Source organism: Lynx rufus, unplaced genomic scaffold, assembly GCF_022079265.1.
Source record: "Lynx rufus isolate CCGP_SWC_20201006 ecotype Redwood Valley unplaced genomic scaffold, mLynRuf1.p SCAF_4, whole genome shotgun sequence".
NCBI lineage: Eukaryota > Metazoa > Chordata > Mammalia > Carnivora > Felidae > Lynx > Lynx rufus.
The window spans coordinates 153,739,341-153,765,645 of NW_025814856.1; the positions used below are offsets into that span (position 1 = coordinate 153,739,341).

The 26,305-nt window shown below is 45.8% G+C and overlaps 1 protein-coding gene across 1 annotated transcript in view; it reads right to left on the reverse strand.

The window, feature by feature from the left end:
- The window catches only part of CREB3L2 (cAMP responsive element binding protein 3 like 2), a 117,561-nt gene that overhangs the window by 90,235 nt on the left and 1,021 nt on the right, over positions 1-26,305 (reverse strand). The window lies entirely within an intron of this gene.

Sequence of the window (26,305 nt, forward strand, 5' to 3'; positions counted from 1 at the left end):
AAATACATATATATACACACACATATATTTATTTATTTTTGAGAGAGAGAAAGAATGGGTGAGCGGAAGGCAGAGAGAGAAAGGGAGAGAGAGAATCCCAAGCAGGCTCCACGTGGTCAGTGCAGAACCCAACGCAGGGCTTGATCTCACGAACTGCGAGATCATGACCTGAGCCGAAATCGAGAGTCGGACGCTTAACTGACTGAGCCATCCAGGCGCCACTAATGGTTACTCTTGATTTTAAAAAAAGTAAAAGAATGAATCTATAATAAGGGCAGATTTCTGATTATGAATTCAGTATTTATCTAAGGGAATTAAACACCAAGGTATGCTCTGTAACATTCAATACATTCAATAAATACATTGTACGTCAACCAACACAGGAAGTATTTCCACACTAGCAAATTCCCATACGGATACCCTCGCAACAAAGTTCTCCTGTTACCTTTGGTAGAGTCCCCAGTTGCCAACACAGGGATAGAGGCTTTTGGGTCCCTGCAAGAATTATCTATATATGAGGAAACGTGTGCTCATGTGGGCATGTGTGTGCATACACACACACACCTTCCAGAAAATTGAAGAAATAGCCTCATATGAAAGACTAACATGATTTGAAATTCCTCAGCTAATGATGGACTTAGTCAGAGACAGCCCTACTCCCATTTTTTGCCTTGTGTAGAAGACTTGGGTCCTCAGGGCTAGCGACACTGGGTGTTCTCTGAATTGCACAAGCTCACAGTGCATGTGTGCTCAAAGTTGATAAGCTTTTACGCAATCAGCTTAGTACCACAGCAAGGAACACAAAACACAGTTTTCTAGACAGTGACCCACAGGTGCCCATTCTCTTTGGACACACTGGGGATGCACGTGGCCCCTGAAAGCCAGAAGAACACATTGCTAGGGCAAGTTAGTCTACTGTGTTCCTCGGACAGAGTAAGCAGCCAAAGGTAACAGGAGGTGCCGTACAGCCAGGAAAGCAGAAGCATGGGACCATCTGGCACCAGATACATTATTATGTCCAGAGACTCAGTATGTTAAATCTGGGACATCGTAAGGGACAGGTTACGTTTCCTAACGCCACGTAGGCAAACAGTGAGAAAGGCAAGAGGGGTCTCAGTCAGCCGGGGCTTCATAATTGAATCTCAAAACCCTTCCCTTAGAAACTCACTTTCATTGTCAGGGTGCCTGGGTGGCTCAGTCGGTTAGGCATCCAACTTGGGCTCAGGTCATGATCTCCTGGTTTGTGGGTTCCAGCCCCGTGTCGGGCTCTGTGCTGACAGCTCAGAGCCTGGAGCCTGCTGCACATTCTGTGTCTCCCTCTCTCTCTGCCCCTCCCCTGCTCATGCTCTGTCTCTCTCTGTCTCTTCATAATAAATAAATGTTTTAAAAATTAAAAAAATAAAGAAATTCACTTTCATTGTTTAATTTTCCATACAGAGCTTCTGATTAATGACTCTCCCATCCATATTCACAGTTACATTCTCCAGTAGTTAATTATGCAGGTTTTCACAAGATTACTAGTGAACTGAAAGCATTTTATGAGTTGCCAGTGTATGTTCTGAAGAGCATTTCCAGACCAATGATTGCACATCACTGACTCTGCTGGGGCCAAGCAGGAATTGGTGGGGAATGAGAAATGATAGCAGAAGGAACTGATGTGAAGCAGAAATATCCATATTATAATATCATAAATAAAAGCAAAGAAATAATAGAAATAGAAATAATTGGAAAGAAAAGTAAAATGTCAAGCATCTGCTTCTTAAAAAAAAAAATCCCCTTGTGTAAAAGAAAAAAAAAGCAAATAAAAAGACCTGTCCTATCTACTCCATTGGGTTCATCCACTGAACAAATATTTCTGTGTGCTCAGTACTGGGATACAATGGTGATAAGACACGAACAGATCCTTGCTCTACTGGAACTTACACTAATGGGTGAGAAGATGTCCATCAGTCAAAATAATGAACAGAGAATATAAAATGTTATAATGCCTCTGGAAAAAAGGCAGCCAGATCTCCAAGAGCAGCGAGAGTTGAGTCACAAGGCTCAAGCTCAATCTAATGGATAAGCAGCAGTTAGATGGGCAAAGGAGAGAGGATAAGAGTACTCCAGACAGAGGGAAAAGTATGTGTAAAGGCCCTGTGGCAGAAAGAAATATATTTTAAAAACTTACAAAAGGGAATGGATTTTTAGGGCTGGAGCACAGATGGCCAAGGCAAAGCTATATAGACAACAAGCCACAGAGGGAGATCTGGGCCTTATTAGGATTTCTTTTTTAATCATAACAGCAATATAAAGCCATTTATAAGTTTAAGGAATGACAGTGACCTAGTCAGATTTGTGTTTGAAAACATTTCTCCTAAATTTGGAGATCATGGGAAGAAGACAAAATAGATGTGGGGAGAGTGGTTAATAGGTTACTACAATAGTCCTGGTAACAGATGGGGGTAGCTTTGCCCTAAAGAGGCAGCCAAGGAGACGGGAAGAAGGGAATGGAGTCAAGACACTTAGGAGGAAACGTCCGTAGGAGACTCAGTGACAGACTGAATATGAGGGTTTAGGGAGAGGATGTCAGGGGGCTCGTAGGTATCTGGCCTGCCCAAGTGGATGAGTGACTACACCCTTTACCAAGATAAGGCATAGGTTTTAGGTAGAGCCTGGGGGAGAGAAGGAGCACAGATTCAGTGTTGAAGAATGGCCCAATGGACAGACAAGCTAGCAACTGGATAATCAGGTCTTAGAGATCCAGGCTAACGACAGAAATTACAGGCCTATCATAATGTAGATGGTAATTGAAACAACAACAGAAGTTGCTCAAGGAAAGGTTACAGAGGGAGAGGAGACGACATTCGGGCATCGCACCCTGAGATTCTCAAACCCTTTCAGAAGATTGTCTGACTCAAAGGAGATAAGGCATATGAACGTATTTTATACACCGTAAAGCATTAGAAAAAGTAGATACTATAAAAGCTGAAAGGGCTTGGAGACTAATATTTCTCTGTATTTTATAGGTGTGGGAACTGAAAGAGAAGTTACAGATCAAGTTCAACAACGCCATTAGTTGTGTAGACAGACTGGGAAGGAGTTTAATCCATATCAAAGCTTCAAAAAGTCCCGGAGAACAGACTGTCTGAGTTCTCTGTGAGCCCCAGAGGCTCTGGGAAAGGAGGCTGAGAGTGACTCATAATCGGCAGGGTATTTCTTTTCGGGAACCCACAAATGAGTCCCATACTTTGGCCTTTACAACACGCTGGCTGCAGCTCCCAAGGGGCCGGCGGACACACTGTAACCTCACATCTGCAGGACTCATGCCCCATCTCCCTCCCTTAAAGGGTCTTTGTTGTTTGCTCCCCAGCTCCACAGGCAGGACAGAAGGGCCTTTGCTTCGGTACTCCTTAGAAGCAGCACGAAGTTTGGGGAGCAGGAAAGTGAGAAAGAGACTTCATTCTGCACATTTCTGGGAGGACCGGGACCCATGACTCAGTGGGAAGTAAAACACAGGCACCACACAGCACACTCTCGTTGAGGCACTGTTCCTCTCCGTTGCCTCAACGCCCAATTGTAAACTAGCAGGAAAGAGAGGGGCAATCAAGCCTTGCACAAAACAGCTTTTATTTTTCTCTTAGGAAAACGGTTCTGAGCCATATCCATTTGCTAGAATTAAAAGTGATTTCATCCCCAAAACAGTGACCTTAGAATCACTCTGTCCAGCTGCACAAATCAAATGCAATTCAGTTCAGGCCATTGAGAAAGACACAGAGTGGGAGGCTGGACCAGATGACCCTCAATGCTTCTCAGCTCCAAGATCCTGCTCCCACATTGAAGAACCAGATGTTCCTATAAAAGAAGTAGCATCTTTCAAAAACACCTATTTTTTTTTTCCTCTGCTAATATGTGAATTAATGGCACTCAGAATTTCAATCAATCAAGTTTGGGTTCAACATGGATATTTTATCAGCCAGGAGTTTGCTCTCACCTATTTTCTCTCTGGGGCTTTCTTAGGGTCCCTTTCCTAAATATACAATGGCCATCAGGCACCAGGCCTGTGCTCACACCTGGTGACCCAACACTCTTTTCCACAGAACAGATGCAGTCTCTCTCCACCCATTGCAAACATCAGGCCTTAGGTGGCATCGGCCCCAAATTAATCATCTGGAGAAGTGTGGGAGGTTTTTCTTTTTTTTCTTCAACATTCTAATTTGAAAAATGTCAATCAGAGCAGAGTTGAAAGAATTCTGTAATGAACACTACATACATACCACCTAGATTCTACCATTAACGTTTTATTGTTCTTGCCTTACCACAAATCTATGCACCAATCTATTCATTCATCACCCCATTTAATTTGTGTTATAAATTGCAGACCTCAGTGTAAATACAAATCTGATCTGGGGACTATTTAAAAAACTCCTATGCCCTACCTTCAAATAAATCTGGTTCTGTCTTGAGTGGGGCTCAGGCATCTATATTTTTAAAAAAATCTCCCCAGGTAATTCCAATATGTAGGTAATGGGATAGGCAAGAATGCATCACTTCCCATGAGCCCTAACCAGTAGGAGTGGGACACGCCAGAGGGTGGAGACAAAAGAATTCTACAAGCTATGCAGCTTGCAGTACTCAGCTTTCCTATATGCGCACACCAACACACACAACAAACACAAAGGGCAAAAGATGCAGAGGTGGGGGTTGGAAAGATTTGCCTTTATTCCCTTAGAACCAAGGTAGCAGTGGGTGGTGGTGGTGGTGGTGGTGGTGGTGGTGGGGTGTGCTGGGAGAATTTGGGTCTAAAGACACTCCCTGAGCTGGCTTACACCCTGGTGCATCACCCCTGCCCAGCTGCCTCCCTCCATCCTTGCCAGTTTCCTTCTCCTCCTTACACTGCCTCCTATCTACAGCAGAAGGCTATAGAGTTGCAGGGCTTCTCAAAATCTAGCAAAAAGAAGAAAATTAGCAATAAACTTTGCCTAGGTTTCTCAGTGCAGACAATCCAGAAGGAGACTGCCTTGGTGGTAGCAGCTATTGAAACGGCAACATCCCCTGTTCTGCTTGAAGACCCAGAACATACATATGCGGTAGTTATGCAACAATGCAACAATTTCAAGATAAAAGTATGAAGACAGGGGCACCTGAGCGACTCGGTCCGTTAAGCGACTGACTCTTGATTTTGGCTCAGGTCACAATCTTGGGGTTCCTGAGTTTGAGCCCCCATCGGGCTGTGCACTGACAGTTCAGAGCCTTCTTGGGATTCTCTCCCTGTCTTGCTCTCTCAAAAGCAATAAATAAACTTAAAAACAAACCTCTTGGGGACACATAATACTTATAGGAGTTCAGAAAAAGGAATGACAAATAGTGGTTATGAGAAGAATCTTGGTATAACCCGCAAGGTGTCTAATCAAATAACTAGCAGCAGTTTCAGAAAAGCCTGGATATTAATTTCATGTTGAAGACAACAAACAGATAGACAGGAAATCAATCATATGCAGCAACACCAATAAACCTTGTTGTTTAAGAAATGTAGAAGCAGTATCCCGCAGTGCCTTTTAATTTGCACTTAATACTTTAGAATCAAGGAGCACTCTTAACATTTTCTAAATTGATTCCACATAAAAAAAATATCATTTAATCCTCATACCAACCCCGTGAGATCAATGGGTATTATCATTCCACTTTACAAATGAAGCAAATGAGGCCAAGATAAATAAAATTAAGTCAGAGACTACTGAGCTCCACGAACCCAGAATGTAATTACCTGACTTCTAGCCACATTTTTGTAATCCGAAAACACTTTACAGAAAAACTGCAATCAAGGTCAGATAGAACAAGCTCTCTTAAAACAGACTGAGCAATGGAAAAGATGAGCTTGAAAAGTAGTCAAGACAAAGCAAATAAAATGTCCCGATGCCATTTCTGGTTCTCATTCCAGCAGCATTGCGGATGGGTGCAGAAACAGCACCCTTTTTATGAAACGCAGATAAACCAGAACCCCAGAGAGCCGTGCCTGGGTCTGGACAATCTCAGCATAGTTGATGTGGGTTGAAGCCTTTGTTGGATTTCTATGGACCCGGGGAGAGTCCATGATCTATCTCTGAATGGCCTATAAAGACATCTACTTTGAGAGCATCAATTTGCTAGATGGAATGCTGCTTGAGTCACAAATCACATAATAAAGCCAATTAGATCTTAAAAACTAAAAGACACCTACTTTGTGTTTTTTGCTTTCATTTATTGGCAGGACATGGGGGAACAATTTTTAAAAAACAAGAGATTCACACAAAAATCTATATTCCTGGCTTCTTTTAAAGCCAGGTACCTTCCAACTGTGGGTCCAGTTTCCTATGTGGCAACAGCCTGTTGGGGTTCAGTGACTGCTGCCTCCTGTGAATAGGTCCTGAGGTCTCCCAGATCTCTCCAGTTCCTCTTGCTCCCTAAGGCCCCCCTACTCCGACCAGCTTCACTCCCTGACAGCTTCACTGCCTACCCACCTGGCCCCGGAGCTCAACTCAACATGAAGGCTGATGGTCCAGGAAGGAGCTAATGGTCAGCCCTGATGCTATATGAAGGTTAGTAAGTCAGGTCACATTGTTTTCGAATGGCAGGGAATAGGCAAAGTATATAGCAGGACATTGGTCAGGCCTTGACACTGGGGAGCAGGAAGCCGAATGACCCAATCCACTGCTATTCCCACTAAATGATGAGGAATGACAGGAGATGAGGCTGTTCGAGGAGGGCAGCAGAGGTGATAACACCTGAGGCAGGGGCTGGGTCCCCACGAGTCTGTGCTTCCCCAAATCGTGGCGCATTGCGATGCTGGGCGCAGAGTACTGCTCGAGAAAGATGTGTGGAAATGGAGACTTGGATGACAATTTCAGAGACACGTGCATTCATTTGACCAATTGCCTGTGAGGGCCTAGAAAGAGCAGAAAAATGAGGGGAAAGGTGCCGGTAGGAGGTTACTGAGAACTCAGAAGTCATGTGCCAAAACTGAAGAGTCACGAGTAGTAACTGATGCTACTCTGGGAAGAAGGAAAGTCAAAATAGTTGTGTCTTAAGTGCGACAACTGAGGAACTGGCAGCGTCTGCCTGGAATGCCCTATTGAGAAGGGCTAGGGTCAAGTGTGAGCTCAGAAGGGAGAAGAGGAGGGCCCAAAAGCAGATGTCTGCTGCAGGTGAGGAGGGGGCGAGGGCACCACAGGTGCTGTGCACCCATCATCTCTGATCCAGTCATCCCAGCTCTAGCATGCTTTCTTTATTATCGGGAAACTTCAGCTTTTAGTTTTACTCTCCTACTTCTACCCCAGGGTTAGGACAGGGCAAATTCTGCCAGGGTAGACTAGGCAAAGTGCCATGAGCTCAAGCCATCAGGCCAAGATATCCCAAAGCATGGGTTGCAGCCCGTCCCACTGGACCTTAATGTCAGAACAGGATTGCTGCCCTGTAGGGCTGACCCCCAAGGGCTTCACGGGGGGGCCAAGTCAGTTTCTTGGGCTCTATCTAGCTTGACCTGGCATCAGCGCTTGGTGCACTGTGGCAGGGTTGGGGTCCATCAGCCTGACAGGAAGGGCAGCAGGACACCTTGCCAGGGGTTCTCAAATGTTAATGCACATGGGAATCAGCTGAGGAGCTGATTATCATCCAGAAAGTCTGGAGTAGGAGCTGAGACTGTGATCAGGGACAAACTCCCCACGGGGCCCATACTATCAGTCCATGGACACACTTGGAGTAGCGAAGCTCCAAGCCAGCAATTCTCAACCCTTATTTCGTTTTGGAATCACTAGGGAAGCTATTGAAATTTCCTGCTGCCCAAGCCTCATCCAAGAACCAACTGGATCAGAATCTCTTGGGCTGGGACCCACACATCAATATTTTTTAGGCAGTCAGGTAATCATCACACGTAGCCAAGATCCAAAACCATTGCTCTAGGCCATGGGATGGTCACAGCTGGAGCTTCACAGTTCCAAGGTGTTCATCCGGCCTGAAGCAACTAGGGGTTGGGATCAGCCACAGAGGTGATCAGAGGCCTAGTTAAGGTCTTGATCTGGTGGGCCACACCCCTAGGCCTGGACAAACACAACTGGGGAAAGGGTGGGAAGGTTTGCCGGTGCCCAGGGCTTCCCCCATGCATCACAGACACCTGTAAATAGCAAACCTAGATCCAGATTCCCAACCAGTGGACCAGGCTCCTAAAATACATAACTGGCTCATCAATGTTTGCTCCAGAACTGGTAGAGCTACAGGCTAGAAGTCCCCAGTATTTCAAGTGTGGGGGAGGGAGACAAGAAAGGCAAAACAGGGAAGAAGTTTTCCACTGCTTACCAAAACAATTCCTCATTGCTATGTAAGAGTGACTAACTCTTCCTGTAAGCTACTCCTGCTCCTTATACATTGGCCCAGCTACTCCACACGTGAACCCTTCTGAATCCCTAGCCGATCCATACATTTGGAAAGTCAATTCTGCAGTTTCCAAGCCCCCCCCCCGCAAAGACCCTTAATGATGCATAGCATTATTGTGACCACCTCCAGAATGCCATCATCGGCTGAGGCCCACAAGTCCTTGCAACGAGGCAGAAGAATCTAAGAACAGATTCCAAACTCTGAGCTCAGGTCCTCACGCTGTCAGGACTAGGCAAAGCTCTAAAAACTGTGGCAGAGTCAGAGCACAGTCAAGAGAAGAAGGGAAGGGACTAGGTGAGAAGAAGAAAGGAGAGCAAAGGACACAAGAATGGAAAAAGAGGGACAGGAAGGAGACAAGAAGAGGAGGCCTGGGTGGGAAAAGGGGAAATGGAACCCAGGAAAAGGTCTCCACTCTTTCAGGGACTGTGCCCAGGTCAGCAGGGAGCCAGCCCTAGGCTAAGCCCAGATTCTAGGAAGGTCTGCGCTTTTAAAATGTCTTATGTTTACCACATTTCAAAAGTGATTTCAATGGCTTAAAGGAAACATATAATATTAGGTCAAATAAAATTCAAAATGAATGGAGAGAAGAAGTCGTGATGAAGTCGAGAGAAGAAGTCGAGGACCAGGAAGCAGAGGAGAAAAACTTAAGGGCAAGCTGGCTTCAGCACTGGGTGTTACGAACGAGTACATGAGCCAGAGCCCTCCATTTATGGTCAGAAAAGACAGCTTCAACTTTTGTCTGCTTTGAGTCAGTATCTTGAGAGTACTATGAAATGTCTTTAATAAGTAAGATTTGGCTTTTGGCATATGATGTAAACTGCTCGTTTTGTAATGAATCTTCCAAAAACCCCAAAAAAGTTGAGGGGGTGGACTTTGTTTCCAAGAAGACAAAAAGGTTAGGTTTCAGAGACAAAGTGCTGATTGCAGGTGAAGCTCCCCTTAGTGCTTGGGGAGGTAAGGTCACCTGTCACCGGTCAGGGTCTGATTAGCGTACAGCAGCAGCAAGAGGGAGCAGGGCTTCCCTGGAACATTCTGGGGGATGGACAGCAGCACGGCAGCGGTTCTGGGCCATGCCTACAGGATGCTGGCGGTGGGCACCGCTGTGCACAGACCTGATCCCTCCCAGCCTCCATTTTAGAAGTATAATCTCCAGGAAACTAGCTCATCACATTTTCAGGGTCAAAAACAACTTTAGAAAATGTGATAAAAAATGCACACTTGCACTGCACCTCCATATCCTGGAGACCATTCCAGGAGGTTCCCAGACCCACTGGAGTCACGGACCCAGCTTAACAACTGCACTCCACACGGGTTCACCCCTCACAGGCTTCTTCCGGCGGGAAGCACAATGGCCTGTTCACTATCAGTTGTCATTTGGGAGCCTCATGAAATTCCAGTGAACCCCCAGTGCTATGGACTGAATGAGTCACCCCAAAATCCCTATGCTGATGTCCTAACCCCCAATGTGATGATATTTGGAGGCTGGGCCTTTGGGGGGTCATTCGGGCTAGATGAGGTCATAAGCGTGGGATCCCCATGATGGGATTAATGCTCTTTGAGGAAGAGACGCCAGAGCTCTGTCTCCAGCCTGTGAGGACACAATGTAAAGAAAGCCAGGAAGAGGGCCCTCACCGGGCAGAATTTGCTGATCCCTTGATCTTGGACTTCCCAGCCTCCAAACTGAAACAAAGAAACAAACGTCCATTGTTTGAGCCACACAGTCTATAGTATTTTGTGATGGCAGCCCGAGCCAAGACACCTAGCACTCTCCATGCCAAACACCGTCCACCTGTTCCACCTTGGGGCATAAGAGCCTGAGACGCCGGTCCCCTCATTTTTGCCTCTTCGGCCAAATGGCCCTGAGGTAAGGGTGGAGAACGCCCTCCAGAGCACTACCAGGCACACGGGTCCAGCACTAAGGAGACTGGCTGGGCCCCCAAAGAAGTGGGCCTCTTCACAGCCCCCTCACATTCCGGGCACAGGAGAAGTAAGGGCAGAAATGAAATGTCAGGGCTACCAGGCAGTCCTCAGACATGGGGGGAGGGAAGAAGAGAATTGGAATGGAAAGCTCAAAGGGAAAGCTGGTGCAGGGCTAGTGGTCTTTTAGACACGTTCCAATAAATCTGGCTAACTTCACACACTCCCTCTGCAAGGAATCCATAAACAGCATCACCTCCAGGCCGCGCTTCTAGAGAACACACACCAGGCTTCAGGCTTGCATTATTAAATGGCTCCAGCCAGGCAAAGCTGCTCACTCTGAAACCACTGTTTTGATACATCATCGCTCTCCACCAAATAATAGACCTTTACAAATCCCTGCTCAGAGCCAATTCCTCCAAGCTGCCTTTCTGGCCTGGCGGCTCGGTCTGCCATGGATTTCCTTCGTTGTTCGCCGGAGTCTCTGCTCTGTCTCACACATGTGATTGTTCTGGCGGCCTTGCTAGGCTTTGCTCCTTATGGCAGGGCTGAGGTTTCTATTTTCTTGTGATCATTCCAGGAGGCCAAATTCCAGGTTCTGTCCTCCGAGGCACCCAGTAATTTCTGCTGGCCAGCTGCTTTTCCTGAGAAAGCATAATCAGACCTTTTGATTCCCATATGCAAACCGCCTGTGTCCCTGCCGCTCTCTTCCCTGGTGAAAGGGACTTCACAGCCCATTCACATTCTGGGCACAGTTTACGCATCGGGGGTGAGCAGCTCAGACCAGGAGCGCCCGAAAAGCGCAACTGGGGTTTCTGGCATACTGAGCAGAAGTAGAAGGAAATAAAGCAGTTCCCTCATCTGTGTCATGAAGGGGTTGCGCTCAGCCACATCGAGGGTCCCTAGGAGATCTAGGATCCTACAAGTTTGGGGCAGAAGTTATTTTGTAATGAGGCAGACGCTGCTGCCTGGCCACTCAATACCCATCCTGCCCCCCCTCCTCACCATCAGACACGCCAATCTCGTTCAGAGTAGCCAGGGATCCGGCTAAACCACTCACCTTCCTGGACCCTCTCTAGCAGTGAGGGATGGCCAGTGAAACCCAACAGGGATTCCCTGGTACTCCAGAGCAGATCTTGGCTTTTTCTTTTCTTTTTTTTTTTTTTTTTAATTTTTTTTTCAACGTTTTTTATTTATTTTTGGGACAGAGAGAGACAGAGCATGAACGGGGGAGGGGCAGAGAGAGAGGGAGACACAGAATCGGAAACAGGCTCCAGGCTCTGAGCCATCAGCCCAGAGCCTGATGCGGGGCTCGAACTCACGGACCGCGAGATCGTGACCTGGCTGAAGTCGGACACTTAACCGACTGCGCCACCCAGGCGCCCCTCTTGGCTTTTTCTAATATAGGTGCTACCCACTTCTGCTCTGCCCTCTCACTTTCTTCCCGTCAGGGAGGCTGATGTTATGCTGGAGGTGACACAGTCATCTTGCAGTCACGAGGCAATGCCCATGAGGGCAAAGGTCTACCCACGAAAGATGGCAGGCTGAACAGGAGAGACCATCCCGCTACCCGCTGGCACTGTTCAGCCATGACACCAGCCCTGGAGAGCCTAGCTCAGGACCTCTTGCTTCGTAAAGCTAAGTAGACCATCACATGATTAAGTTCGTGTATTCTGAAGCCAAGTGACATACATGGTTCCAATCCTGAAACTTTTGTTCTTGGTTTTTTTTTTTTTTTTCCTAGAAGCCAATTTGGCACAGGTAATAGTTTCTCAAAGGGCAATGAGGAAAAATAAAATCTATCTACCAGGATATTTTTCTTTTGGTTGGCAAACACCAAAGAACAAACTTGTCATGAAACTTGTCTGCATTTCACGAAAAACCAGTGAAGGGCTAACCAGTCTCCCCATCTGCCAGCTGCTTCGCCGTAATGCGGCTCCTTGGAGAAGAACCATCAGGTGACTCCTTCAAGTTTAACTTCTAGAGCTAAGGATTTTCTCTCATTGGCATTTAGCCCCATGACCAGCAATTTGTTGTTGTTGTTGTTGTTGTTGTTGTTGTTGTTGTTGTTGAAAATAAAAATGTATGACTTCCAGAGAGGGTGGAGGTTCCAGAGAGGGCACAGGTTTCTAGAGGCTCTCTCCCAAAGCCCTACTGATATTGCCAAAATAATAACAAGGCATTATGGGAGTGGGTCCATTCACATGGCACAATCTCTGGGGAACTTCTGTTGGATAGGAGGCTGGCTGGTCCAGATCAAAGGAAGGCAGAGAAGACCCACTTAGAACCTGCTTCCCAAGAGGGTAGACTCAGGGAAGGTTCTCTCGCTCAACTCTCCTTACATCAACTACTTTGGAAGGTCAAAGGCTGAATGCCGTCAGGCCACGGGTCAGAAAGACAGCCTGTGGCTTCAATGCCAGTTGCTACAGCTTATCAACAGCATTCAAAGTCGCTCTGCTGGGAAGGCCCAGGGGACAAGCAGAGCCCTCCAGGCTTCTCCCTGATGCCACGGCAGGGCCCCACGGGGCTGCTCCATGCCATGTTTACTGTTCTCGTCCACTCTCGCACTGATGGATTCCTCAGTATGTCACAGTCAGCCCCAGAAACGTTTTTCGTATCAGAAAAGCAATGTAAATGATCTCAATGTTGTCACAGGCAGTTGTTTCACGGGGTGGCAGGGACAGGGAATGGGCCAGCTCTCTCTTGCCTTCCTTCCTGTGACTTGAAGAATGTTAACACCTGCTACCAACCCACTCCTCAAAACCTCCAAAGAAGTTCAGTTCTGCAGAAGCAGGTGCCTGAAAAACTGAAGTGTGAATTTAGTCATGCAAATCAAGGCCAGGAGTTAAGCCTAAAAATAGTCAGGTAGCAACTAAAAAAACAAAACAACAAAAAACCAAAACAACAACAACAAAAAACTTTAAGGTTTCCTTCCCCCTAAATGGCCACAATCAGGCCACATTAGGGTGAAGGTGGTCTTATTACTTCCAGTTATAAGATAAATTAAGTTCTGGGGATGTAACGTACAACATAAGGACCACAGTTAACAACATTGTATGATATATTTAAAAGTTGCTAAGAGAGCAGAGCTTAAAAGTTCTCATCACGGGGAAAAGAATTCGTAACTAGGTGAGGTGATAGGTGTGAATTAAACTTATTGTGGTGATCACTTTGCAACATATACACATACCAAATCATTATGCTGTACACTTTAAACTTGTACAAGACAGTGTTATATGTTAATTGTATCTCAACAGACCTGGAGTAAATAAATAAATAAATAAATAAAACAGGTCACATCCAAGAGGCTTTATTCTGTCTACTAATTTTTTTCCCCTGAAGTTTAGAATTCAGCAAGGGGTTTCTTCCTATGCATCCCTGAAATTACTGGAGTAAAAAAACAAAAAACAAAAAACTGGAGTGCAGGACCCTATTATCTCCTAAGCAGGGCCCACGCACCACCCACAGAGACACTTTGGTCACATCATGGCACTCATCCTCTTTGGTGGCCTTGTGAAACAGCCTCAGAAGGGTACCCAGGGTAGGGAACACTAGCACCACACTGTGAGCCCCAATCAGCACGTATTTTTTTTTTTTTAACATTTGCTTACTGTTGAGAGACAGAGAGAGCAGAGGAGGGGCAGAGAGAGAGGGAGACGCAGAATCTGAAGCAGGCTCCAGGCTCTGAGCTGTCAGCACAGAGCCCGACGCGGGGCTCGAACTCACGAACCGCGAGATCATGACCGGAGCCGAAGTTGGATGCTTAACCGACCGAGCCATCCAGCTGTCCCCAGTCAGCAAGTATCTTATTGACTACCTATGTTGTGCTCAGCACAACGAGTGGGCCGAAGGAGTGCCTCAAGCAGAGGCTGGAGCTGACAGAGGCCCTGGGCCGTGATCGGCCTCACCCATTGCTCCGGTGCACCCGGCAGAGAACATCATGGTCTACGAGTGCCATGCCAACAAGGCTTGGAAGCAATGAACACATAATTGCTTGTTGGTGAAAAGGTTTATGAAGTCTGTGCTGACTCCATATCTCTGCTTTTTCTACTGCCCCCCTGCCGAGTTGTTGAGCCATCAGCGGACAATGGGATGTTCAGAGTCCCACACCAGACCCAGGAAGGGCAGGAATAAGAAAGCTGCACGTACCGACCCAGCCACCCCACCTCTTAGCTGGGCCAGGCTGAATTTCAGTTGCCTCCTATCAGTGTGCATTTAAATCAAAAGGAAACGCTGGGTTTCGACCTACCTCATGTTCCTACTATGTAAACACAGCTGAAACACCAAATGGCTTTCTGGCTGCTATTTTTCTGCTCGTCTTTCTCATCACACACGAAAACGTCCACGGTGACAAGGGCTGGGGGTGGTGGGCACCTTCAGTCAGAACATGATGTCCTGGGGCCCAAGCGGTGGGGGGCAGCTTTGTCGGCACCTGGGCTGGGTCCTGGCCTCCTCCGCCTCCTCAGCCCAGGGCGCCAGGCCTTCCAGCTGCTTCCAAATGTGGGTCATGGGCTGCAGAGAGCCCTGGAAAGAAAACTTGCAAATCCAGAGCAGAACCAGAAAAACAACTCCTGGCAGGGCCTCAGAGGCGAATACCATCTCGGGGTAGGAAGTTAAAAGTCATAGCTACAGAGATGGGATTAGGGTGCTTTGGTCATGAAAAAAACATGGTATTTCCCCCCCTCGATCCCAACTCCTTTCCAAAGGAAAGGAGTGCCTATGCCACTTGTAAATGGAAGGTTGGGGAAGGGGACATACCATATCTTAACCGAATTCTGCTGAAATCTCTACGGCTGCTCGTAAATTGAAGTTTTTATTAAAACAAAACAAAAAACTGCCCTCCCCCCCCACCACCGGACACACACACCTATTTAAGGCTCTTGTGAGCTATTTAGCTTCTTGGACTAAAAAGAAAGCCTCTCTGTGACTAATTAAAAAAAAAAAAGTTAAAATCAAAAGCTGCCTCAGGTAACCCCAGCTGATGAATCTTGACTCCCCATTCCAAACTTCGTAGCAGCGGGATGCGGACACCATGGTAGAGGTTGTGCACGGTGCCGGGAGGGTAGGGGGTGCGTGGGAACTCGTCATACATGCTGCTCAATTTTACTGTGAACCTAAAACTATTTTTAAAAATTAAGTCTATTTTGTTTCAAGTGTATTTCTTTATTTTGAGAGAGCGAGAGAGAGCGTACCCATTCGTAGGGGAGGGGCAAAGAGAGAGGGAGACAGAATATCCCAAGCAGGTGCCGCACAGGCAGCGTAGAGCCCCATTCGGGGCTTGAACTCTTGAACCTTTGAGATCGTGACCTGAGCAGAAATCAAGAGTTGGACGCTTAACTGACTGAGCCACCCAGGCCCCTTAAGTCTACTGTTTTTACGTTTGTAACGTAGGTTCTTCACAGGACATTCTGTTACTGAAAGTATGGGATAAGAAGCCAGCAAACAAGATGACTAGGAAACAACCTAGGCAGCCAAGAGACCACTCAACCCACAGTGCAGCTGAAACTCGGGGTGGTTCCTAAGCTTCCTCACAGGTGTCTGCTCTGCTCAGGGCTGAGAAGGGCCACCTGCTTCCTCCCTGGGGGAAGTGGAATTCTCCCTCTTCCCCATCCCCTCCTCTTCTCGCCCTCCTGTGGGCCCTCAGTCCTGGCTGCCCAGCTCTTCCTCCCGTGCCTGTTGCTCGTCTCCCAGGAGGCCGAGGGCCACACAAGCACAGCAGAGAACAAAGGTAGAAGTCAGCCGCAGCACGCAGGGGACACGCAGGGGACACGCAGGGGGCAGGGAGGTGGCTGCAGGGTGTCCCACAAGAGTCCCCTGTGTAGGTCCCGAAACCCAGGAACTGCTTGTAGCTGCACATTTTCTTTGAAGCTGCATCATTTATTTTACCGTTCCTTCCACTGGCAAACCCTCAGGCTCATGTTCTTATAGCAAAGCCATTTGTCCTCGCCTACTATCATATCATACAAAAATGGGGCCAATTAGGTTCTCTGCCTGTTGAATAGGGTTGATGTTATCTGTAATCAAACCCATCTTTGGCAATCAGTGGGGTCTACCCATACTTCCTTCGTGGGAAGTGTCAGAAGAAATAAAGCAAAGCCTCAATTCTTACAGGCATTTGGTAAATCCCAACACTCTTACACAGGTATTAAGAGTCCAGAGACCAGCCTTCTGCATGCTCCAAGGCCACAAGTGACACATGCACAAAGGGACACATGCACAAACTCCTGGTTGCCAGCCAGAAGGACATCCAGGGACAGATGGACTCAGCCTGGAGAAAAGAATGAAGAAAGTACCTTCATAAAAGTGCCTGGGCCCTGTGACAGTCTCCAAGGCCAATTTTAAGGATTGTTTTAGGCTTCTGTAAAAACAAAGGAAAGAAAGAGGCAGTGTTGCATGTATTACCCACCGTGCATATTTACTCCTAGGTGCTGTCCGTCTGTCTTCCACTCCTGCCTGGAAACCAGGCCTCCACCCGTTAAGCACAATGCCACATAGCATGCCACGGGCTCAGACCACAGGGAGGCCGCCATGGCCCTGAGACACAGGCACTGCGCTCAGCTGCCATGCACACAGTCCTTGGAGCCAGCTGCAGTGCACGCTCAGTCTTTATTTGTCTTAACCACTCTGTAGCAATTCTCTCTTCTCTTGGATCCTGTGATGGGATTTTCCTGGATTTTCTCCACATTTTCCTATCGGCTCTTTCTGAGTTCCATCTGCAGATTCCTCTTCCTTGGCCAACCATTCTAGGGCCCCCAGGGCTCCATCCTTAGCTTTTCTCTTACTCGTCACTCTCACTTGACCTCCCTGGACCAGCTTCTGTGGGCTATTGGCCTCAGTGATCCCCACTAGACTTGCAACATCCAAGTCTACACCTTCAGTCCAGACTTTTCTCCAGAACTCTAAATCCAAGCTCCCAAAGGCCTTTTCCGAATGTTCCATGGACACATTAGAATCAATGTTTGAAAGGGAACTCATTATTTTCCCCACCGAACGCATTCCTCCTCTAAATATCCCCTTTCCAGGTCACTGGAAGCCCCGCCAACTCAGTCTGCCACTTCAGAAAACAGGAGGTCTCCCATATCCCCCTCACGGTCCCTCACAGTCCCTCACGGTCCCCATGTCTCCCAGTCTGGCTCCCAGCCCTTGCTTGCATTCATGTGTTCATCCCAGTCGGGTCCAAGGCCCTCACGGTGTCTTGTTCGACCTCACGGCTGAAATAGGCAGCCACAGATCATCTCACCACCATTAATTCTACCCTCCAATCCATCCTTCGTAACCACTAGGGTTTCCTTTCGACAACATACTTCTGCTCCTGTCCCTCTCTTGTTAAAAGCCCTAACAGCCTCCCACCTTCCTGCCCACAAAAGAAAGGCCAAATGGTTAAGCAGGCACGTAGACCTTTTATGATCTTGTCATATACCCCAACACTCTCCGCAGGGCACCTACTCTCAAAGTACATAAAACTACTTGGGATTCCTAGAATCAACCATGACATTTTGCACATTCCTACTCTATACTTGCTGTTCCCACTGCCTAAAGAACTCCTGTTTTATACGTCAGGACCCACTGTAAATCTCACCTGCTCTGTGAGGTGTTCCCAAACTCTTCGTGTTCTCTGTGCTCCAGAAATACTTTGAATACAGCTCTAACGCAAAATGTACACCAGACATTTAATGACTTGTTTATACATCTTCCTTCCCACTCTACTGGGAGGGCCACAAGGTCACAAATGTCATATCCTCCTGCCTAGAACACGCACAGGTTTAGAAAAGCAGTTCATTAAGTTCCTCAAATTGGAGGAAGGACCGACTGTGAGAGATGTTTCCCCAGGATGCGTGGACAGGAAGCCATGGGAAGGAAGGAGTTAATATTTGAACCTTTACAATGTTATGATTGGTAACCTTGGATTTAAATTTCTGCTTAACACAATTGGCCAGTGAGAAAGCATTTTCATCACAAATCCTTATTTCCTCCAAGTTTTCTAAAAACATCACCCTATCAGTTTGAATCCTGCAGGCTCTTTCTCAGCCAAAAGGAATTTCCCTTTAAACAAAAACTATTCAGACATTTCCAAGATATGAAATGTTAAAAACCAGGATTTTCCACTCAGACAACTAGGAAACTGTTTATGGATTTTTTTTTCCCCCAGACTCCTCTTATTTGCCAAGAAGTCTGAAGAGGATTTTTTTTTCTAATGTTAAAAAAATGTTTCCTACCTCTGTGCCTCTCTGTTTTTCCATTCTTTATTTTGTCTGGGATTTACTGAAGCAAGGTTTTAAGTCAGAAAACAGAGGCTACAAAATGCAGCATGACATCTGCCAATTAGCTGCCCCAATTATACAAGGAATCAACTAAATCTACTTACTGGTGTTTTAAATCATTTTTTAAAGCTGAGAGCCTTGCAAGGGTAGGAGCATGATATCCAGCATAGAACTACGGGGTTTAAAAAAACTCTCTGGGACCACGCGATACAAATGCAGCATTTTACAACTGGATAAACTGAGACCCAGAATGTCAAGTAAACTTGTCTCAAAATGAATTCACACAACAAGATGCCTTATGCGCCAAGGAAGAACTCTCTTCCAAGAGACACTGTCGATACTTCTAACAAGAAGCAGGCATAGAAATCTGGGTGGCTCAGAGTACCCCATCTCAACTCTTTAAAAAAGATAAATAAATAAATAAATAAATAACACCTCAAAGCTTTTCAGTAATGTCAGCACAATCTATATAAATAAATTACTCCACAATACAGCAGTTCAAAGGCAGACAGTTCAACGTGAGGCAATTGTAACTGAGATTGACAGCAGTTATACACAACAGAGGAATACATGGTACATGATTCTAAGAGGTTATGTCTGATTTTTGCACTGACCTTCCACACAGTCCTAGAAAAATCAGACATACCACCCCAGAACACCACAAAGTGTTTCCCAATCTGAAGAATAAGCACGAGCCCAGCCAAAACACAGCCTCCATGTGATGGGTGACACTGACTCTAGAAACAACTGTGTCCCAGTAATGACCTGTGAGCTTCTCATGCATCTATATGCAGGAGAGCTGAGTCAGTAAAGATTCCCTGAGATAAATGGGATGCAGTGCTAAGGGGGTTCAAAGTGTCCCCAACTCTTAGAGTAACGCATCATGAAGATTCAAGGATTACCCAGCCACAGCTCTTCCACAGCCAATGAGGGCCCAGAAGAATCTTGGGTTATACCAAAGAGCTCCCACTTTCCATCAAGAGACAAGTAATAGATATGAAAATCTGAGAACCAGCTGTATTGAAGGTGACAGAGGAGCCTAGGAGAGCGTACAGAAAGAAGGTACCAACTGCTCACATTTAACAGGTAGTAAGGAAGCCAGGGAAGAAGGAAAAGCTAAGCCCACCAGACCGTCACGGAAGCCAAAAGCAAGAATGAGTTAGGAGATGACCTTGTGGTCAATGCTGCCAAGTTACGTCCATGAGGCCTAGCAGGTAAGGACAGAGAACAGACTGGATTTAGCAGCTAGACAGAAGTTGGACGATCTTCTAGCAACAGTAGGAACCAGAACAGACAGGGTGCAGAGGTAAGCAGAAAGTAAGGAAATGGAGACTGTAGCTATTGCCCACTTGTTTGAGAAAACCTGGCAGTAAACAAGGGAGAAAAAAATGAGCACGAAGGAGCAACAGCAGAGACGTATGTTTATAGCAGAAGGTAGAAGGACAGGAAATGAAGATGTGTGAGAGAGAATAATTACAGGCCCCCGTGCTTCCCGAATGATGTCAGACTCCTGAGGTGAGGACCTCTCTTCCCCAGATTAGGGGAGAGAGTGGAAAAGCCTATCTATCAGGGCCAGGCAGTGACATGGGAAGAAACCGGGACCCAAAGAGGTGAGGTAACTTGTGGAAGGTCACTAGAGAACCAGTGGCCCTTGACAACAAATCTGCCTGGCTCAAAAGCCCACCCTTTCCACAATGGTGCCTGCGATGCCACTCTAGTGGAAACTGGGACTGTTAGACAGCCATCCACACTCCCACCTTGTTCTCTAAACTATGCAAGAAAAGTTATTGACGCCAAATGACCCATGTTGCTTTCCACTAAATTTTCAGATTTGCAGAAGCATTTACATGAATTCAGAGTTTTAAAAATATATTAACAAAAGAGGTCAAGGCCACCAAGCTTATCATTTCTCTAAGACTGCCTCACTCCACTTAATTATGTATCTCTGAGCATCCTGCACTTGGCTAAGCATCATGGGACGACAGCAGAGCCAAAGTCATGTCCCCTGTCCTCAAGGAGCTTGTGTTTCAGCTGAGCAAATCTCTTCAGTGCTCAAGGCCTCAGATTCTCTGTAGACAATACAGGCCATTGCCTCCTATGCGCCTCACAGATGATCTATGTGATTCGATTCAGGGAAAATCGAGGTCACTTAGAACTTTATCTGGAAGAGACGAAGTGCATGTGATGAGCAGGGAGGAAGAGGAATAGGTTCAAGGGTGACCCAAAGATCATGGGTCTCATCATTTTCTTTCAATCCTGACTCTGCAGGGGCAGGGAACATGAACACTCCCTTCATTCATAAAAGCACTCACTTGGACAATTCAGACATCCTACAACGGTAGGCCCAAAACCCTACTAAGGGCCCAACCAAGGCCTAGGGCCATTTGCCCCAAGTCAGTCAGCAGACAGGTCTGAGCCATGCCAGACTGAGGCAGGCAGTTCAAGATGCCAACAGGCACACATGGGCTTGTCAATATTTGAATAGCTATAAACAACTGAGAACACAGCTTCTTTGAACACTGACATTCGGCTTTCCACCTGCTGATCAGAGGTTGTGCGGCCCTTGAACGAAACAAATCATTCTTGTCTTGCATGATAAGCATGATCACGGACTTAGTTACCTCCAGTCCTGATATTTGACCCTGATGCAGACAGTTCAGATAATATAGTTAATTCTAGTTAGTGAGTTGGGACACAGCGGCACACTCTCCCAGATATCCTTTGTGTGTATTTTGGAGAGGCTATTCCTGTCTCTATGGTCTTCCCTCATTGGGTGCTATTAGCACAGCTAAATAACATCCTTAGAGCTTTGCAAGCGGCACAGTACTTGGTTTGATATTTTATTCCCAAGGCTAATTATTGTAGATTTTAAAACATGTTCCATTTGCTAGCCCACCTCTGTGAGGAAAACAGCCATTGGTCAAACAAACCCACTAAAGAAAGGACTGCCAACTCAGACTATTTTCCTAAGGATCACTACAATGGTCATGCTGATTGAGCCTCCAATCGCTCCTCAGTCCCCAAATGACTGATCTGAGCCAATCATGTAAATCCCTTTCCAGCCATTGGTTTTACGATGGTCAAGTGACCCAATCCTTGCCAACGAAGCTCAAAGTAAAATCAGCTGATAGGCTACTGAAAAAAGTTTCTTCCATCCTAAAAAGGGACACAGGAAGATACAACATCTCTTTTTCCTTTGGACATTTGGCATTTTGAATTGAACACCCAAAACGCATATGGGAATGAGTTGCTTCCTGGTTGCATCCAACCTGAAGGTGAAATCTGCACATAGATGGATGGCACTTAGGACCACAATGATACCAAGGAGTCGCCAAATGAGCCGAACAAGGAGCCATACTTCTAGGACTCTTACAACATGACATAATAATTTACTTATTGTATAAGCAATCTGAATCAGTTTCAGTTAGTTACAGCTGCAAACTTTATAATTATTAATCAATTATTAATCTACATAAAATATCTTGTATCTCTTGTAAGAGCAAATTCACATCAGACCTCCCTGCTTCCATAGAATACTATTACTCAGGGGTCTTTCAAAAAAGAGGGCAAGTACATGGGGTGGCTCAGTGGGTTGAGCGTCCGACTTCGGCTCAGGTCATCGACTCGTGGTTTGTGGGTTTCAGCCCCACGTCGGGCTCTGTGCCGACAGTTTGGAGCCTGGAGCCTGCTTCGGATTCTGTGTCTCCCTCTCTCTCTGCCCCTCCCCTGCTCATGCTCTGTCTCTCTCTGTCTCTCAAAAATAAATAAGTGTTAAAAAAAAAAATTAAAGAAAGAGGGCAAGTACAAAACTGAGCCTCACCGTCTCATCCTTCAGGGCTGTGCCTGAATTCCCCATCCCCAACCTGTGTTATCACTATGCGAACAATTTCAGAGACAATAATATAATGGGTCAAAGAAACTTCACCAAGCCAATGAAGATCCGTTAAATTGTAGATTAATTAGCAACACATGTACCTGGTTGCCCTATGAATAAGGGCCATATATATGGAACAGCGGAAGAATAGTGAAAGTTCCCTCTATTCCCCAAATATTCCTCCTGTACAACCTGGATATTGCTTTAAGTTCTCCATTTACAGATTCACCCTTTTGAGCTGAAGTAATTGTAAACACCCATTTAGGGGGTCATATGTTATGCCTTACTAATATTTAAATTTTTAGTATAAGTTCATCAAATCTTTCATGGCAGCAAAATTTAAGAGGAGGGGTTAGAAAGAGAACACCATTACAGTGAGTCCTTGGGGTCTAAGAAGGGAGGAAAACCTGAAAACAAAGGTAAAGAATGGTGAAGTGAGGGCCTTGAAGACAAAGTATGTTTGCTTTGCAATTCTACGTGAACTCACTGCTTATCATTCAGTTTGTGGAGATCAGGTGATAAGTAATGAATGATATTCTCAAGCCACAGGGACCCAGGTTCCCCCTCAGGACCTGGCCACAGGCCAATAATAGGAGTTATCTCCTAGGTGGAACATCAGCCCAAAAGCTCCAATATCCCATTGGAGCCACATCAGTTGCTGGGCCAGCCAGGAGGAAGGGGAAACCACCAGCCTGTGAGACCAGCCAACTCCATCCTGGCACTCAGGGATAGAAGAGGAAGCCAGATGGCCTTCACATCCGGACACCAGGCAGGTTGAACATTCCCTTAACTCTCTACCTCCCACTGTCTGGAATCAGTCGTTTCATTTTAAGAACCAAAGAGATATAAAATTTTAGTGCATAACCACTAAAGAACCTTACAAAGTACTGGATTTACGTGAATTGCATTGAAAACAAGCAAAACATCTGTCATTATCTTTGCCAAGACTTCATAGTTCCCATCATATAATTTTTTACAAAGATTAAAATCATTGCAAAAATTGAAAAAAAAAATCCCTATTTTCCACATTGTTAAACCGAGATATAAGAAAGTTACCAAGATCATAAAATTTACCACACCCAAACCCACTATTAATCCTCCACCCTGAGAGTCCCTTTCCACCAAGCATTCCTGCCTCCTCTCTTCACCCAAGGCCTCCACTGACTTGAGAGGTGTTGAGCTTTAACGGAGCACCAGATCCCCTCTGCCCCTATGGAGACTCAGGCTAAAATTACCTCTAGTCCAGTTTTACATGGTGCCTGTAAGCTTTAGTTCTTCATTTTCTAAATACACTCAGGAGGTAAAAATTAGAACAGTACAAAAGGGATAGTATGTAAGTAACCCCCTCTCCCCTGTTCCCTCCCTTGACCTCCAGTCCCCAGGTCCCCTTGCCAGAAACAATAATCTATTTCTTGAGCATCCTTCTGAATATAAACTGTATATATATATAATACAAAGTTTACAGCCTGTTTTGCTCTTTGAATTACAACATCCCACAGTGAATTTCCAGAAATGTAATTTGCACAGAATCTTAGAGGCACACAACATACGTATTAGAAATGCCCAACACCCAGGCAGGTTTTGGGGGAAAGGAACAAGGTTTCTCACAATGATTTCAAACCGTAAGAGACATACTTCTCATTTTCTAGATCCACCATCTTTTCTGAGCCCACGTTTAGCCTGTACACACCCTTGAAGAAACAACGTTCATAAAAGCACTAGTGACTGGCCCAAAATAATATTTTGTCATCTGTAAGGGAACTGTTTTTTACGCTTCAAGAGGAAGCCCAACGCTGTAACAACTCAGGATTGAATGAGCAAGTCCATATTCGTTCTATCCGTGCACTTCATTATTTTGTAGACTTTGAACCTGTCCCCCTCCAAGCCTTTGTCCTTCTGAACCAAGAAGTCTTCTTTACAATAACCAAATGAGAAAAACATTGCTCCCTGATGGCTCACAGAAGGCGTCAGAGACGTTAACCACTCCAGCCTCAAGCAATGTGAACCTTCTATGTTTTTAAAATCGGGTAGGTGACAGGTTTGCTAAAACAGGGCATTAGCAATCATGCGTGTGGGAACTAAATCCCTATTTAGACCTGGAGGTCAGGCCATTCCACATTTTGGACGAACAGTAATAATAACCAGTTCTGCAACTGGATACCCAACAGAGTTCAAGAAACAGATGGGAAACTTATCTATTTTCAAATCTCTGCCAAACTCCCCTTAGTTTAGAAGGAATATAATCCAGTCATCTGTGCTACTAAATCCAATACCTCTTTCAACACTAATTCATACACACAGTGGCAAGGACTTGTAGCAATGATGAGTGGCATTTTGTATGAGTGAGCTGCCCAGAAGAGACATACATCCTTAAGTGTTAGAGCTAAAAGTCGTTAAAAAAAATAAAACTAGAAAAATTAATAATAAAATAAAATAAAATTGGAAGAAAAATAATCACACATCACTGCTTCATCACCGTGACATAGAAAAGCTGAGCCCTTAATACCAAAAGGAATGTTAAGGTCTCTACCCCTGAAACTGTGCACAAAGATCTTAATTACAGCCGGTCCAATCTGTCCCGTCTGGAGTTCATGTCAAGTCACAGGTAGCATTTCAATCCTGGCCTGTGATCTCACAAATGCAAGTCACGGGCTGAAAGGGAACGCATACGCCAGGACATAATTCATCCCACCAGCTGAAAGACAACCCCAAAACTGTGGCATTACAGCCGCTGGATGAGACATGCTCACAGTATGTGTTAGAACAAAAGGCAAGAACTGCCTCTCTGCAAATGGCTAACACCTGGAGCACCCAATTATCAGAAGATACTCGAAGGCCAATGTGCTGTAAGTTCTGCACTGACAACAGGAAGCACATCTGGGACACCGAGCCAAATGCAACCCACGTGGTCTCCTCGGGGGGGAAAAAGGCTCAGTGAGCAAAACCCAGATCACTCTACACATCTGGCTTTTGCCCCAGCATGAACTGCCTCTCCTTTTCAGCCCGGCACTCTGCATTTTTTTCAACAAGCCATTCTCTGCCACCGCCCCACCACAAACGCTTTGGTGGGAATCACAGGGAGGCCCTCATCCCTTTTCCCAAAATAACGTCAGCCAGAGGCAAAGGCCAAGGAGGTGGAGCCTGAGGCCATTTTGCAAAAGTTTCAAATATCCTGGCACCGACCCCCTTAAAAGAATCATGAAGCGGAGACAGCCAAGCTTCTCATTTTCTCATTAGTGTTGTCTCTCTGCCTCTCTCTCTCTCTCTCATTACAAACTTCTGCATTTAAAAAACACAAAAAAAACCCAAAGGGATCTCACATAAAATCATATTAACATTGCTGGCTGTGGGAAAACAAATTTCATTTTGCAAATTTAAGAACCAAAGATTTGAAATGGAAACTTTCAGAGCATGTGCAGTGTTCTGTGACATTTCGATCCCCCAAAGGGGTCCTAGAGGCATAAGGCTGAACAAAGAACTGGTGAGCTGTCCCACCTTCTCCAAAGCTTTTTTGAAATAAGCAGCTGCCTCAGATTTTCCAGACTCTGCTGATCTTACTCTGAAGAGAGAGGAAGCAGACCTCTTGGCTGTACAGTTCAAGAAACCAAATAAAGTAGTCTCCCTCCTAAAGTCAAAGGGGCCTTTCCAACACACACACACACACACACACACACACACACACGTACTTACAGGAATATAACCAAGAAAGTAAAGAAAGAATATGACAGCGAAAGAAAGAAAATGCCTCTTTGTTTAGTTTTTTTTAAAAACCTTCCCACAAAATTAATAGCAAACTAAACAGTGGCATATTATTCTCCAGTACCTCCCCCTTCTGCTTTACAGTTCTTCCAGCGAGAGCAAATGA